Genomic DNA, 16,817 nt, shown 5'->3' with positions numbered 1-16,817 from the left:
GCTTGTTTAGGGAATGTGTATCAAGGGACAGATGAACGAACACATGGGACCCTCTCTGCTTCCGGGAAACCAAAGGGCAGTAAGTCCACAAGCAGAGCACTAGCGCTTTTTCATAACACCTGACCTTTTGTGCACACCTGAAGCGTTGGTGATGTATGACATGCACAGGCTACCTGCATATTCATCCCTAAACCTATCTAGCTCAGGCTTTTTCTCATTTAAGTATTCCAAAGCACTGTAGCCCACTGTTCAGTTGTGTTATTGTAATAAAAATCTTGTGTGTTTTGTGAATAATCTCTAGATCAGCTCTCTGCAGGGCACCAGCACACTTTCTTTTGTAATGGCAAAGGTGTGGAGTAGGATTTCTAGGATACCCACATCTGTATGTGAGCTGAATGCCTGAGCGGGTCCCTGCAGTCAGAGCAGTAACTGATAGCTCCCTGTTAGAGCTTAAAGAGCTGAGAGGCTTTTGGAGCCACTGGGCTGCAGCTTTAAGCCTGACCAAGATAAACTCAGCTCAGGTCTTCCCTCTTGTAAAATCCATCCTCATGACACCACAGCACAACAAACCTGGAAACGGCTGGATCATGATTGGACAAACGCTGTCCCTCCCCTAACTTGCATCTTAACAAAAAATCCTAATGCAAAAATGACAGAAATACTTAGCATCATCGAATATGCCGAAACATATTAATATTAATATCCATTGCATTAAATCACAGTTATAGTGTCTGCAACATTCTCCCATGTATGTTTTATAATGACAGACCAAACCATACACTTACACAGTACACAAACCAAACCATACATACAGTTCACTTGAACTATCTAAGACCAGAAGAGGGCAGTCATGCGCAGTATAAATAATAGCTGGCACCCATTTATCTCTTCAGATAAAGTTTTTATATTTATTCTTATTTAGCTTTATGTTTCTGGGTGAACAGTGCTTGCGATTATGTCTGTTGTGGGAAGACTTCACGCGGTGGATTTCCCCCATCCAGCAAAGAATCTGAAGAACGTGCACAGCCTGACAAGTGAACCAATCCAGAGGTGTAAATCAGATACTTAGCAGATACACAGTGGCTCTCTCGTACTCAACAGATACATATTTAGCTCTTTTTGCTCATCTTTGTTGGTTAGAGTCCATCGTGGTGCACACAGTAATTGAGTTCTCATTAGATCAGCGGGAGTTGGACATCCTGCAGACAGGGGATGCAGTTAGCACGAACACAGAGCCGATGCAGAGTGTAACACGACTTCAAAGGAAGCGGCTCCTTCGTGTGGTTGGAGTGATAAAACTGCCCTTCAATGTAAGAATGTTAATGATCAGGGCTGCACTGCTTTTGATGGAAGAATATATATAGAGCCAAGTGAGAGCGTGTGAAAGAGCCTAAGTGGGTGTATGGGTGTCTATGGTATTTCACAATAAAGGCCCCATAAAACAGTACTTGAACATAGTCCTTAACATAGAAATACATGACAGAATCACAGAGATAAATGGCACGGCTCGAGCTTAATGAAGTATCAGTGGAGAAGGTCCATTGAGGCTGCTCTGGGTGCTGGACAAGCCTGGAGGTTACTGCAGGTTTAGAGTGTGTGACCGCGGACGCTGATGAATACAGACCGTGTGAAAGTGAGGCCTGCTAAGCTGTGTGAGGGGCTAATTCACAGAGCCACTCAGGGGAAATTATGAATCAGATTGTTTTCGACATGACAAGTTGAATATGGGCTCAGAGAGAGAGAGCGAGAGAGGGGCATGGAAAGAATCACAGAGGATTTATGATGTCTGAGCCCTCCTGTGAGAGGGCCTTTCCTCTGACAGGCAAGGAAATACTTCTCCAATCTGTCTCCCTGCTGACACCAGTGCGTAACAGACACAAACACGGCCCCCCCTTAACCTACCCGTGCCCCTTCACTTTCCCTGTGTTGCTCTTCGTCTGCCTTGTCTTTAAATCTGCTGGTAATGATGCAGCTCATTGAAAGTGGTGAGAGCAGGGGGAAAGAGAGACCGGGGAAGGGGGGAAAAAATGAAGAGAAAAGGAGGGATACGTCCAATCCCCAGAGCCTCAGGGATTCCCGAGCTGTGGAAAATGTGCGCTCGTCGTCTCTTCATCCTCCTCCAGAGAGCACAGTTTCCAGGAAGCGCAGGGGTTAAGCACACACAGTTTGGCACTGACCTCTCACCTCTGATTAGCCTAGCGTAGCCGCTAAGTGGTTCTCTGTGACTCCTCCACTTAGCCTGCCAGCTTCTCGGCCCATTTTCACACAGTAGCAGCAGGCATGATGTATCTCATATGTCACGTGGCCCCGGATATTGTGGTTAATGAATAACCAGCACGGCATGACCGGCGGTTCACTGTAGCTCGGTTTGATTCTGGGTGCAAATATGCATGTCCACTTCACCGCTGATGTACACCCAGCCCAGTGTAGCTGAGGACATGCTAACTAACAACAGGCTTTGGTTCTGTTGCTGTACATGAATGCCTGCAGGCGGTGAGGCCGACTTGTTTGTGGCTTTGTGTTGTGTGATTTTAAAGCTGTGCTGCTGTGAGCATAACCACTGGCTTTGGTCTTGTTTTTTCCTCCTCTCCCACAGCTGACCCATTTATGACCCGTTTTTTCTCGTCATGCCTGATATTAGAAAAGTTTAATCATTGCTGGGAGACATACAAAGAGGATTAACATTCCTGGGTCTCCTACACTCAGACGTTGCCCTTCTCCCTCCCGTTTCTCCTCTGTTTGGTCTCTCACCCCCCTCTCTTTCTTCCTCACTTCGCTACACTTTTTGCCCACTTTCATTCCTTTGCTTGTTATTTCAGTCTGTTGCTCCTTTCATAATTGTGCTAATAGTCCTGTTAGCAATCAAATATCTCACTGGCTGCAGTTCTTTCACCTCCCATCTTATTTATTCTACTCTAAATCCAAAAGTACTACTGGACTGGTGCAATACTGCTGCTATAAAATCGTAGCTGTAACAACAGCAACAGATATTTAATGATACTCTTGTGTTGCTCTTCCTTTGCTTGTTTGCATCCGTGCAGGATATGACCAAATTGTTTGTGTTTGCACTGGACAGTTAAGCTGCAATTACAGCATTTCACCATGGAGGCTTCTTTAGCTCTCAGCCTGAAGGCTGAAGACTCTGTGTGTGGTTTGTGGGCTCCCTGGTGCCGTGTCCTCTGTAATACATACAGGATGTGTCTGCTGTCTGTGTATACTGTATCAACAGAGTATCTGCATGCTGTCACCTACTGTACACAGTGCTTTCTGTATGGACACTAACAGCGGGGCTGTATTTCACTTAGTAATGAGTTTGAAGAGAGATTAGTGTGGTTACAGTGCACACCTCTCTGTCTCCAATCAGCTCCTCGTCCCTTCTATCTTTAACTGATCGTGTGTACTTTACACGTCTCTGCCCCCCAACTACAACACGCACACAACCAGAGAACCACACATTGCAGAACGTTAGGTTTTTTATAACACCAGATAAGATCCGACAGATCCAACCATCTCTTATCAGGTATAATCGAGCAAGAGGATGACCACCATGGCTCTCACACGCGTTTTGGGTGTAGCGCTCACTCCCTTCTAAAACACTCTCCAACTATTCAGCAGTGGAATGAGTGGATAAAAACATATCAAGATGGGGGAGTATTGAATGTTTCACATATTATTGTTATTAGACAGTCCAGCAGCACCAGGTGCACATTTGACCCTCGAGCGTAAAGAAGAATCAGCTGTCAAATCTTATTTTACAGTAAACTCCTGTAATACGAGTTTAAAACCAATATGTAGGTTCAGTGTGTTGATTGTGAAGTGAGATTGTAACACTGATTTTAATGCTGAAAGTCCACAGTTTAAAGACCCCCTACCAAATTGCTGGTGTATTTAAGCATTCCACATGTGTGTTTTCCACGTGTGGGCTAAAACCAGATAGCTTACTGCCACAGCCGAAGAGCAGGGTTGTATTTCCAGAGTTTGTTTGATGTATGATGCTATCTACTGGATGTATAGCACCACCTCAGTGCTGTCTCCAGATTGATGAGTAGTCCGCCTGAGGCTATACAGTAGAGACTCAGCAGGCCTTTGAAGTTCTTTGTTGATGAAGTCCGCCATCATCAGTCACAGCCTTGTTTCAGCTGTCCTACATCATGCTTCAAGAGTTAAAGTGTTTTCTGGCTTACAGTTGTGTGTCCAACTAATTTGGGTCCTCAAATAAATATTTTTATAAGCTACACTATTAAAACCAAGCACTACACAGGTAGCCAAAATACAAAGTAGAACAAATATTAAGCTTTATTACTGTGTTGGACCTCTCCCGAGCCATCAGAACAGTTTGAACTCTGGCACCTTATTCTGTGAGTGTCTGCAGCTCTGCTGGAAGAATATGACAGCGTTCTTCCATGAGAGATTACATTATTGGGTTTCTAATTGCCGTTGGTAGTTGGTGGAAAGCACCGCTTCAGGCGCCAATCCAAAATGTCCGATTTAATAAGTGTTAAGATGTGACTGACATGGCCGTGGCATGTGGTTCACATCATTTCTATGCTAATCAAAATGTTTTAGTGACCACCAAGGCCCAATGGATCCAGCCAATGTCATCCCGCAGGCAGCCACTCCCGTTAAACTCATGGGACCAGTAGGATCACCCAGATTGCCTTTGTAATTGTTGATATTTCCCATGACCTGTAGCAACTCAGTAGATGTTAAAAATACTCTCTACACTGGAAGAGAGCTCCTGAAATATCCTTTTAAGCCCCTGAAGGTTTAAATCTTAACTATTTTGCTATAACTTTAAATATTCAGAACTAATTGAATCATAAAGTTCTGGTAGGATCCCAGCACTTCTAGCAAGAGGCTGATATAGAAAAGAGGTTTTCAGGGTCTTGGGTTTTATTCGAGCAGCCTCCCTCATGTTCAGCGTGTTGGCCAAGCAAGTGTTAACTGGTGAAAAAGCTGTGTCATTAGCGTTATCTTTTGTGGGCTGTGGTCCACCTCGCCACAGCCTGACCCCTCTCTCTGCCTCAGCGTCGCAGCAGCTTTCATCAGTCACAGAGCTGTTCATCTCAGCCTATCATCAGCTGTCATTAGTGCTCTGAGAGGCCCCTGCTCTTACTCACACACACACACACACACTCACACACACACACACACACACACACACACACACAGGTGACACAGCACAGGCTATTCTTCAAGGTTAGGCCTAAATGCGTCACCTCCTGAGAGACTTTGATAATATTTCAGCCACACATTTCAGAGAATGAGAGACATTTCACCCTTTACTCATTCATTCTATGGAAAGTTCATCATAATCTGATGATTTGCGACACCTTTTGTTTGTCTTACGTTTTTGACCTTGCCGAGAAAAAAAGAACCTTTACCCAGAAGCCTCAGCACACACCCTAATTGATTGCTATTTGTCATTGACCATGACCGGTCATAACACGCGCACAAACACACATAAACATGCACAAACTCCCCTTTCTGATACGATATCTTCTCCAAAGGCATTGCTTGTTGACAGGTAGCCAATAAAGCCATCATTTTCTGGAGCGATGGGATGAATTATTGCAACCATTCTGTCTCTGTCTCACTGAATACACACATCTGTCTCCCCTGTAGTTACTTTGACAAAGACATGACCCAGTTTTAACCCTTAAGGCCCACAACAGACCTTTATCATTACTGGCTTTTTCATGGTACATGCAAATCCCTTTCACCCTGTTAGCAGACACTGCAAGCATACTTTTCCCTTTCAAATACTCTTGTGTAAGTATTTTTAACGCTTGGAAAAAAGTTAGTTGGGAGCTGTCTTAAAACATTTGGCTTTGCTAATAAAACACGAGTGATTACATGTGCTGCCCACTGATTAAATACATCAGACATTTACATGCCACATTATAGAGGGGTTGCTCTGGGGGAGTATGCTGCTGTTCCTCTGGCTGTGGGCTTTTTGCTGTGCTACATTTTACATTTCAGTAAGCAAAGTTGTTGGAGCAACAAACAATAAAGAGAAGTATATTTAATTTGTGTTTAAGAGTCTCCCTGCTTGCTGCTACAAACTGATTCAGTTAGCTCTGGCCTCCTCTGGGGCGCCGTCTCTGGCTGATCTGACTGACTCTCAGAGCCCCTGTTGTTGGTGTGAAAATGTGTTGGTGTTTGCTTTGGCGTGGGGGAAAACCTGTAAAAGTCTATTCTTAGCCTTTGAAAAATTAAATCAGGCACCCGCCAAGCTGCTGGCTGTGAACTGAGTGACTGTATCACGCTAGCACCCGGTAAACATAGAGAAACACACGCACACATCAGTGACGAACCTGCGTGGTCCAAGTGTAACCGTGAGGTTAATTACAGGCGGGTGCAAGTGCATGTATGTGTTTGTTCTCCAGGTATGTGCATGCATGTGTGCACACTCCGTGTCTATATCTGTGTGTCTGTGCATGTGTGGATGAGCCAGTGCAGCACAGTTTGAGCGTTGTTTGATGAGTTTGGCATAGGAAGCCCTTGATTTGTTGACTTGTCCCTCTACATCAACAGGGCTGCCAGCAGTAGGTCTACAGTCAGTGAAACGGCAGAGAGAGAGAAGGGAAGGTGAGGGGTGTCACGGCTGCACCGGCCCACTGAGCTGCCCTCCCTCTAAGCTGATCACATTCTCCTGTGAACTGTGACCCGATGATACGTACACACACCGGCCCCAACTGTCAACATACAGTTCTTTGTCATATAGAAAACAATGGCAACCACAATTTTCAAGCAATGCAAGGTGAAGACTTAAAATTGCTTGTTTTGTGCCATCAAACTATCCACAATTGATTTTAGGGTGGTTAACCAATTGTTTCAGCACTGTCAATGAATGAATGAATGAAGTGTGTATTTTGAACATGTGACCAACAAAAATAGTAATTTTACATGTCCAAAAAGGAGCAGGAAGAAGCATAATCTTATTAAATCCTGTTCCCTTTCCATTAATCAGTAAAGGCTAATCTATTAGGCTAATCACCTGATCACTTATATGTTTAAGACACGTAGAGACATGTAGAAAAATAAATAATAAATATCTTCAACATCACCATTTTGCCATTTAGTACACTTTGTAATCCTATTCTGCACATTTCATTTGCTTTACTGCACCTCTTTTCAACAATTTTGCATACAGCAAGTACCAGAACTCAGAGCAGGACAAAGATTCTATTCTAAGTCCTATCCAAATTACTCCAGAGAATTTTATACGTAGACAATTTTGTGAGACAAAGAATTATCTCTCTGAGCTGTAAAATGTTATTCATTCATGCAGAAATTTGTAGTATGCAGAGGACAAAAACACATGAAAGAAGCGTCTCATAGCAGTGACATTTCAAAGAGTCGGGTCACAGCGTCTGAATGTTTGGGCGGTGAGCGTCAGCATGGATCAAAACCTGACGCCATGGCTTCCAGGCAAAGCGTTGGTTCCCCTGGGTTGTGCCGATGACACATCCAGCAAGGACAGCTCATCCAGGGCACAGGGTAGTGAGTAAACAGAGACTTACTGGTCAGTGCCCGGTGGCCAGACTGATGAATGAAAGTGGATGGATGGGGGCTAGTTAATGGATGTCTGTTTGGAGGGTGGGGGCTGCTTCCAGGAAAAGGTTGTAAGGGACAATACAGGACAAGAATTGACGAGGTAGCAGGGCGGTGGAGTGGGTTCCGCAGTCAGAACAGATCAACACAGTCCTCTTTACTTGCTGCACACATTCATAGGCCAGGAATCTCCCTTTTGTTTCTGCCCGCCATTATGTATCAAAGCAAGTGCACCACTTGAAAAATGGTGCCATTCAGCTGTGGCCACAGATATCCACTCTGTGGCGTCTGAGCTAGCTGCTCGTGTCTCGCATTGTAAGGCAGTGCCGTGTGCATCTGCCGATGTGTGTGTTTTAGTGTGTGTTGTTAGCCCATGATGGCTCTTTCTTTATAAGCTGGTGCTGACAGGCAGAGACACAGGTTGTGTAGAGTGCGATGAAGGAGCCAGCAGAGCTCTCGCAGACAGCTGAAGGTCAAAAGTACCAAGGGTTTCATCATCACTCACTCACATCGACTGCACTGACCAGAAGATGACTATGCTCTTCCTCACACTGTGGCTCTGCAATATACACTCCGAAACAGGCAGACACAACAGCCAAATCCCAAGCATCCCCAAGATTTGTATGACTCATATTTTTATGGATTTTACAAACAAATGTGCAGACTATCTAATAAGAAAAACAGCATGATGAAAAAAACATCTCTAGGCTTAATTACAGTAGTGCCATTTGTTTCCAAAAAAAAAGTAAGCACAAAAAGTATTTTTCAAGCATGCAGGCAACACACATGAAAGTGTGTGAGCTACTGTATATTGGAATGCTAACTTATTGCATTTAATCTGGATTTGTACATTTTTCCTGCCTTTTTGTTTGTCGAAGGATCAGTTTTGAACGTTGCGCAGGAGGACCTCTTTACAGTTCTAACAAAGTCTTGTATACGGGGAGCACTAGCTACATACGTGCATTATGCATTATGCAAGTGGACGGATTATAGTCTGTAGTATGACTTTTTAAAAAAGATCCCTTGATCATGTTGATCCCATGATCCCTTGGCCTCATAACACCCTCTAAGCTCTTTAGAGAGAAACACAAAGACACATGGTGGTCCATCTGAAAGCAAGGCTTTCTCTTACTGACTGAAAAATCAACATATACCTGTACAGTGATAATATGATTCAAGAGCTGATGTGTGCAGTTTTTATGTTGCTACCACATACTGATACATTTGCAACTTGTGCCACTCTCATTAACACACCACTTGGTTTCCCACTCTTTATGTAGGAAGTTGTTTGCTGCCCTTTTGAGACTGTTTTACTGTTTGCCGTCTCTCGAATAAACCTGCTCCCGTTCTGCAAACCCCCCTGTAGTCATTACACATGCAATGCAGGTACTAGGGCATCGTAACATAGATCGTGTGGTGCAGTGTGATTAAAAAGTAGTGTTTTGCGGTTTGCATAGCTGCATCCGCTCCCTCACAGTGACTGCGATCTCACCGAGTCTGCCTAAACAAATACTTCATCCCTCCGAGGAAGAGGAGGGGTGGGATGCAGACAGTGTGAGTGAGAGGGGGAGAATATCTGCAATGAAATATGTATTAAAGGAGAGAAAGAGGAGACACGGTCATCAAGAGAACACACATCCATATGTAGTACCCGGCCTCCAGGGCTTCACCTTTTTGCTGCGCTGTATGTGAGCTACAAAATCCTCGCTGCCCATTTAACTTCATCCCGACCCACCTGAAGACACAACAGCATGATATGATACCAGGAAACCCCGGAACGTGGTGTTGGTTAGAGTGCTGCATGGTTATTTAAGCGAGATTGCAATATGTTGAAGTGCACGAGAAACTTTTCCTCGTCCTGATACGCGGCCCAAACGAACTCTGTCACCATGTGCCGGCTTCAATGCGTTTGCATATCATTGGAGTTGTTTAGGCAATCCAGAGAGCAATGACTTCATCATTATATGATTGATATAAGTGCTTTCAGCTGCACTTGCCTTTACTGTATCTACACATGAAACGTGGACATGCTGAAGGTCTGTTCCACCATATTAGTTTCATCTGGTGTGTTTTCACCACATGTGAGTGGGGTTTTTAAGTTGTTGACACCCGCAAAAAAGTGATTTTCATACCATATCTAAATGAAATAAAAGAAATGTATTTTGGAAATGAACGTGGCACTCTGATGTGATATATATGCTCCTATTGTGAACGTGTGTCATCACTGAAACATGCTTGGGCAGAATATATCACAAACCAAGAGGTCAGGGTGTATCCTCTCAGCCTTCCCCCTGTTTGTTTATTTTATTGTCTCATATGCCCCATTTTGGTCATATTTATGTTCAAAAAAATGTATTCACAAACAGACAGCTGCGTGACTTTTGCATGTTTGAAACACAAACTCCAGCTCTCACATAGTTTCAGCGTGGGCTCATGGTGGCTGACTGATGTGTGGTGAAAACGTGTCCTTCGTCTCTCTCTTAAACGTCTCCAGGAGGCTCTGCTCCGTGTCTGTCATCCCTTCAACTCTAATCTCTAAAACAGAGATGCAGATACAGACACCGTGATGTATAGATAAACAGATTATAGTCGGGAATTTAGATGACAGAGTGACAGAGAGAGGAAAATAAATCAAGATCTGGACGGAGGCTACATGCGTGGAGCAAAATGAGGCTGGAGGGACGGAGAATCGGGCCGCTGAACTGACTGACCTGGTGCTTGTCTTGGCCAGAGATCAGTATGCAGAACATGTGAGAAAAACTCCATCTATGGCAGATAGCGAGCAGGGCTCATTCCCTTCGTTCAGTACATGTTCAGGAGGATCACGAGTTTCCAAAATCATGTAAGCTGAGCGAAGAACAAAAAAAAAAAAAAGCAGTGCAAATCATTTACATCTGGCTCAGGCCTTTAGGACGGCCACAAGAGTGGTGTGGTGGAGTACAGCGCTGTCTTCTCCCGGTGCCCTGTGCTGCTTGTTGCTGTTCACCCGTCTGCTTACTGTCTGTCCTTTTGTCTATGTCTTCAAAGGTTAGCGGCTGCAAATAATTTTTGTCGTTATCGATTGATCGATTGATCTGTTGATTTTGCTTTTAATAATTTGATTCTGGAAATGTCAGAAAATAATGTCCCAGGGCCGTTGGAGGTGGCAATTTTAACTTTAAATGGTTTCTTTTGTCCAACCAACAGTTCCAAAGATGTTAACCTCACAATGATACAGAGAAAAACAACATTTGAGAGGCAATTTTGGATTGTTTTTTGCATGATACATGACTCAAATGATCTTGCAGTTTTTAAAACTAAAAACTAATTTTCATCATCAAATAATCTGCCGATTATTTTCATGATTAATCATTTAGTATTTAAACTGTCAAAAAATTGTGAAAAATGATCATCACCATTTCCCAGAGCCAGGAGTGACGTCTTCACATTACTTATTATGTCCAACTTACAGTCCAAACCCCAAAGACTCCTCATTTAGTATCATAAATGACGGAGAAGTGCAGCAAATCCTTAAATTTAAGTTGCTGGAACAGCAAATATTTGACATTTTTGCTTGACAAATGAATGAAACAATTACTCGATTACCAGAATAGTTCTCAATTAATTTTCTTTTGATTGCCTAATCAATTAATTGACTAACAGCTGTTTGTCAGCTTTTCCGTGACTTTATGATTCAGTAGCTTAATGCTTGACACTGTGTTTGTTGCTTTTTGTGTGTGTTGCTAATTACATTTCAATATATTAGAGCTGAAAGATTAGCAGAATTACCGATGATACATCTGACATCTGTATTCGCTGCCAAGAAGCCAAGATTACCTGCTTCTCACTGCACGTGTTAGATGTGTCTGCGGTCGGACAGTCGATGTTTTGACATCCCAGGGGTACTCACCAAACCCAGACCACACAACCCTCACATCCCACACTATAAAACAACACAACTCCACTGATGAAACATTTTCCGTTGAAAATGGAAATGCTTTCTCCTCTTGCCCAAGTGCTCCTCTATGCCAAACATGTGCTGCTCTTTTGAAATGTTGGATCATTAATGTCCATAAACACTTCAAACGCTGAGGAGCGAAGCTGGCTTGGTGGAGCTGCATTTGGTGGGGTTATTGTTTTAGGCAGCGGCGTAAAGTACAGACCGTTTTTTGGGCAAGCAATCTGCTCATGGAAAGGAATCAGATGAATAAGCCTGTGCAGTCTGTATTCACACTAAGGACAAATACCAGTGGGGAACATTTAAGGACTCTGGTTATAGCAGATTTGTGTGAATATTTATTGCAGTAGGCTTCATTGTAAAAAATTCTTTGAGGTCTTTCTGCGTCATTTGTGTATTAAAAATCCTGAACACATTTTGGAGAATTCCTGCATTATCTCTGGAGATATGGAGCTGCGCTTACGCCAAATCCTTAAACGATTGTTTTGTCAGCCTGAAAGACACAAGTCATCGCATCACTTCAGCTTCTGTGCCAAACAAGCCTATTATTTTTCAAGTGGTGGCTAATTGAATGCTGTAGATGTATCCAACTGCGAGGAGTATCTCAAGTCCTTTAGCCGCAGGACAAATGCGTGTTTTGTTATCTCTGTGGCCTATGTGATGATATTCCTGGGATTTATTAGAAACAGAGCCTGGCAGAGGAGATGCAGTGAGGTACAGAAAGGGGTCAGTGATAATGAAACAATGAGCAAAGTTATTGTCTGAGAGTGAGTAAACCATAAACTGCGGCTTGTCATCAGGGCGAGGAGGAGTGAAGAAAGAGGCTAAAGAGGTGCAGAGGACTGAAAGACAAAAACAGGCTTCAGAGCACTAACACTGCCTAAATAATGCCCAACAAGGCTGATTAAGATTAAAACACTTGTGTAAGTAAAAACAGCTTTTCTGTAGTGCTGAAAGGATAAGTGGATCACTCAGTCAATTGCTCAACAGAGTCATTTATCAATTAAGAATGCCAAATATTTGCCAGCTCCAGCATCTCTCCAGAGCTCCCGGTGGCCTTTACTCTACAGTGCCACCTTAGCTACAATGCTAATGTAGAACCAACTAGAAATATTTCACCATGCAAATATCTTTTTCACTGCTTTATTTTGCAACTGCCTCGAACAGAAAAAAAGAGCCTTTTATTGCAAGATTACAGACAAACTTTAAGCAAACAATGTATTTCTTTTCTTTTATTTACACCCTCTGCCCTCTTCTTTGAGCTAAACCCTCATTAGCTTTTGTCAGCACACATTTCAGTTTTGGTAAGTCTTGGACGAGAACACACACTACACCAGCCTCCCCGCAGTTGGCCAACACACTGAAAACATTTTGCTAATTTGTCCAGTGTTGTTAAGAGGGCCAAAGTCTTTTGTTTGCAGCCGTTTGTCACCACAGAATAATCTGCATACACCATTGGTCCTGACTGCATCGAATGTGAGCTAACCGACAGATTCACCTCCATAGAAATCAGAGTAAAATCATTTAAGACCCTAATCTGTGTATCTTTAAAGAGCCCTTTGTGTTCGGTTCTCTAGGGCAGATGGAGGACACTTGATGGCAGAGCTAACAATGGAACTGAGACTATTTCCAGCCAACAATAGCAGAATGCCACCCAAACACACACTAGCTGAGCCACCCTGATTATTCCGGGCCTGTTTGAAAAGAGACTGACAAGTAGGAGATGGGAGATTATGTCAATTAGTGGCCACTGACCCACCTGACGAGACCGCCTCGTCTCTCAGGGTCTGACGGGGTCAGAGTTCACGACCTGGCTGCCAAAACATGGAGGCTGCTAGCCCCCAGCCACAGAGGAGGGCTTTGACTCTGTGCACAGTTTTATCAGCCTGCATGCCCACACACACACGCACACACACACTTTCACCTCCCTCTGACCTTCTGCTCATCCTTGCCTGACCTTGACCTCTGCTGTTGTGTGTGGGACAGAAGGAGAGAGAGCGAGGTCAACAGGTCTCCGGGGAGACGGATTTATTTATTGGCTGATGCTTGTCTTTCCAAACGGGTGTAAATCTCCACGCCAGCCAAGTGTTCGTGCACGTGGGCGTGTGAAGAGTATGAGCCTTTGTTTCCGCTCATGTGTTTGCGCCAATATTTGTTTTGTCTGTGCCTTTGCATCCTGGCACGCTTCTGTATAAATAACATGTGGATGCGTGTTTGGCTGCCGCTACAGTATGACTGTATCCCCTCTGATGTCTGTGTGTGTGAGGGTGTCTGTGTGCATGTGTGTGTGTGTGCTTTCCATGCAGCTGTAAATCTCCGGACTGACATGTTGGTTCAGTAGGGAAACAGCAGGTTTGGGACACACTGATGGCCTTCACAGATGGCTTTAGGACCCTGCCCATGGGAGGCCTTCTACTCCACCTATTAATTTATTCATTTTCCACTGCAGAGGAGACACTGAGGCCAATGTGATTGTTTCCGAGAGCCGAAGTCCCTTGAGAGCAGCTTGGGTGTTTTCTTATCCAGTCCCCTCTCCCCCCTCATTCTTTCCCTTAGCCTCTTCTGTCCCCATGCCCTCTTTTCCGCAGGTTGGTGGTGTTGTGTGTGTGTGTGTGTGTTTGTGTGTGTGTGTGTGTGTGAGTGTGTGTGTGGATCTAACCTCATCACCCGGTGCAACAGGCCAGCTGACAGACTCTGAATGTCATTGTCACAGTGTCATTGTGTCACTGAGAGTGTGGGACACAGATCAGTACCAAGACGAGGAAAGGCTGCAATTTGACTGTCGCTTATTCTTGCTGTCACACTGAGCCACTTCGTGCATCTGCGGTGGATGGCATAGCTGTCTAATTCCAAAAACATGTAGATGCAGCCAAGAGGCGTTAGAGGGGGGTTGCAGTCCCATTCCTCAGAGTTGGTCATAATCTGTCTTCACCTCGACAGGTGGTTTGAGATGCATTTTAGCCAGATTAATCGTTAAGCAGCAGCTTCAGGTGCGTTTTTCGTCCAGGAAAAGCAACATAGGTGCAATGAGACTGACAATCACATGCACACCTAGCTATAATGACTACTTTCTATTTGGCCAGCAAGACTCCTTCACTTTACTTAGCTCTTCCCAGTGGGGATATGCCAACTGTATTTAGAGGAGACAGGAACTATTAAATGTACAGAGTTACAGGACTAACAATTTAAATGTAAACATGTGTCTTGTGATCCCATCACTCAAACCGCTTGCTGAGGTGGTCTGGGATGCATGTGACCACGCATCTTTTGTAGCTCAGCATCCTGATGTGTCCCTGACAAGGACGCGACAGGAACATACCTCATCAATGCAGGATGTGATGGTTATTTTGGTGACAGCGCCAGAAGAAATGGAGAGGAGCACTGATGCATGTGGTTCCCTTTTGTCATGTCCTTTGCTCATTTGCAAGTCGTAAATGATTTTGTCCTGTCATAGGCCGGACAAATAGGCCGCATATGTACTGTATATTAGAATACATTTTTGTTTTCTTATTTTCTAGTGATCTGGCCTGAAACAAAACTGGCGACATATAATAACTGGCCCTTTCACCTTCTAGTGATGTAAGCAGTAATTATATCTGCTGGACAGCTTAAAGACACATGATAGGCACAGGTGTGAACGGTGATGTGTCTCAGCTGTCCACTTGTGATTAGATCACCCGAGGTGCGTGTTAATGCCAGGTGTAAACAGGGTCTCCGACGACAGCGGCTCCAATGCTGATTTTAGATATATTGAGGAATCAGGGTGTCAAGAAATGTAACAGATACAAGCAGCACAAAAATAGAAAGTTAGATGTATATTTTGCAACAGAAAAGAGAAAAATAAGGAATTCCTTAATAATTAATTGTAATGAACTTATTACTGAATAACAAATAATGTTTTTATTTTATGACTTCATATAAATAACTGTATAGCCAATCTACAGTATACAAATAGTGCAATATTATTAATATTATAGTAAGCTGTTTCCACAATGACCTGACTGCTGTTTCCACTCCCATCAGATCAGCTGACTGATCAATGAACAGGTATTGCTGTCTGGTAAAAAAAAAAAAAAAACAAAGGTCCACATAGCATGCACCTGTACACCTGTGGAGCGAGGAAGGGAGGAAGCATAATTAGCAGAATGGAAAGCACTCACTCGGCCTCACATTCTCCAGTATGAAATCACTTAAGACGTAAAATGGCACATTAGTGTGAATGTGATGGTTTCACAGAGAACAGCAAATTATCCCCATGGCTCCGAAGAGCGGTGGTTTCATATTTCACATGTATTGTCAAATGGTTCAGACTCCACGTTGCAGCGGTTTAGAAATGACATTACGGAAACAATCCTCCTTTATCATTCATATTCATCATGACTGTGAAAATTACCCAGCTAGCTGGAACTGGCTTTTTAGCTTGCACAAGTATGCATGTAAATAAGAGCAATGCTGTGTGTGGAAAGCAGCCTTCTCACTCTGTGTGTGTGTGTGTGTGTGTGCCACATGAAGAAAGTTTCTCTGACTTTATTATAGGGAGAAAATGATTGCCTGGCTCGCTCTAGGCCTTTTAAAGGGAGTCTACACGGCACACTTATGCACATCAACAAACACACTCACAAAAACGCACGCACACACAGAACAAAACGCAACATCTTTAATGCATTTTGCTAAGCAAGGCAGGCCAAGGCTTGGAGCCAGTTCAGTCCTGCTGCCCATGTGCTGCTGTTTCCATCCTCGTTCGCTCTCTTCTTCTGAACGAGCGCACAACTCTCTCTGTCCTCCCTTCCTGCAGACAGGTGGTCTAGTGGTTCAGACCAGAAGGATGTCTGGCTTACTATCTAATGCTGTTTTAATGGTGCCTTGTGTGGTGGATAGAGAGAGGCATGCTGCAACTAATAGAAATTCTTCTGCCTCTCCAGGACGTTATATAATGGCCTCTTTCTGTTGAGGCAAACCAGTCGAAATATGATTAACATGTGCGTGAGCATGTGTGTGCATGTTCATGTCTGCATCAGTGTTTGAGTTAAAAGAAGATTGAAAAAATTAGCTAAATGTTGAGATTATTCCATCTTGTTCTGATAAAGGAGCATTTTCTAGAAAGTAGCAAAGTGATCTTTTGAATCTGCCTTGTTTTTATAACTCAACTGGTAACAATTTCAGCCTTTTTACTTGTTTTAACAAAATTGTAATTTGTTGCCAGTGCAATACCTTGTCCAAAGACAATGAAGTTCAAAAAAATCAGCAGTGATTTTTTCTTTTTTTTTTTTTGTCAGTTGCCCAGAATCAAAGAGGGAGGGCTTCCTTCCAGACTCACAGTTTC

The sequence above is a fragment of the Chelmon rostratus genome, chromosome 11, assembly GCF_017976325.1.
Source record: "Chelmon rostratus isolate fCheRos1 chromosome 11, fCheRos1.pri, whole genome shotgun sequence".
Classification (NCBI taxonomy): Eukaryota; Metazoa; Chordata; class Actinopteri; order Chaetodontiformes; family Chaetodontidae; genus Chelmon; species Chelmon rostratus.
This window is presented reverse-complemented; position numbering follows the sequence as displayed.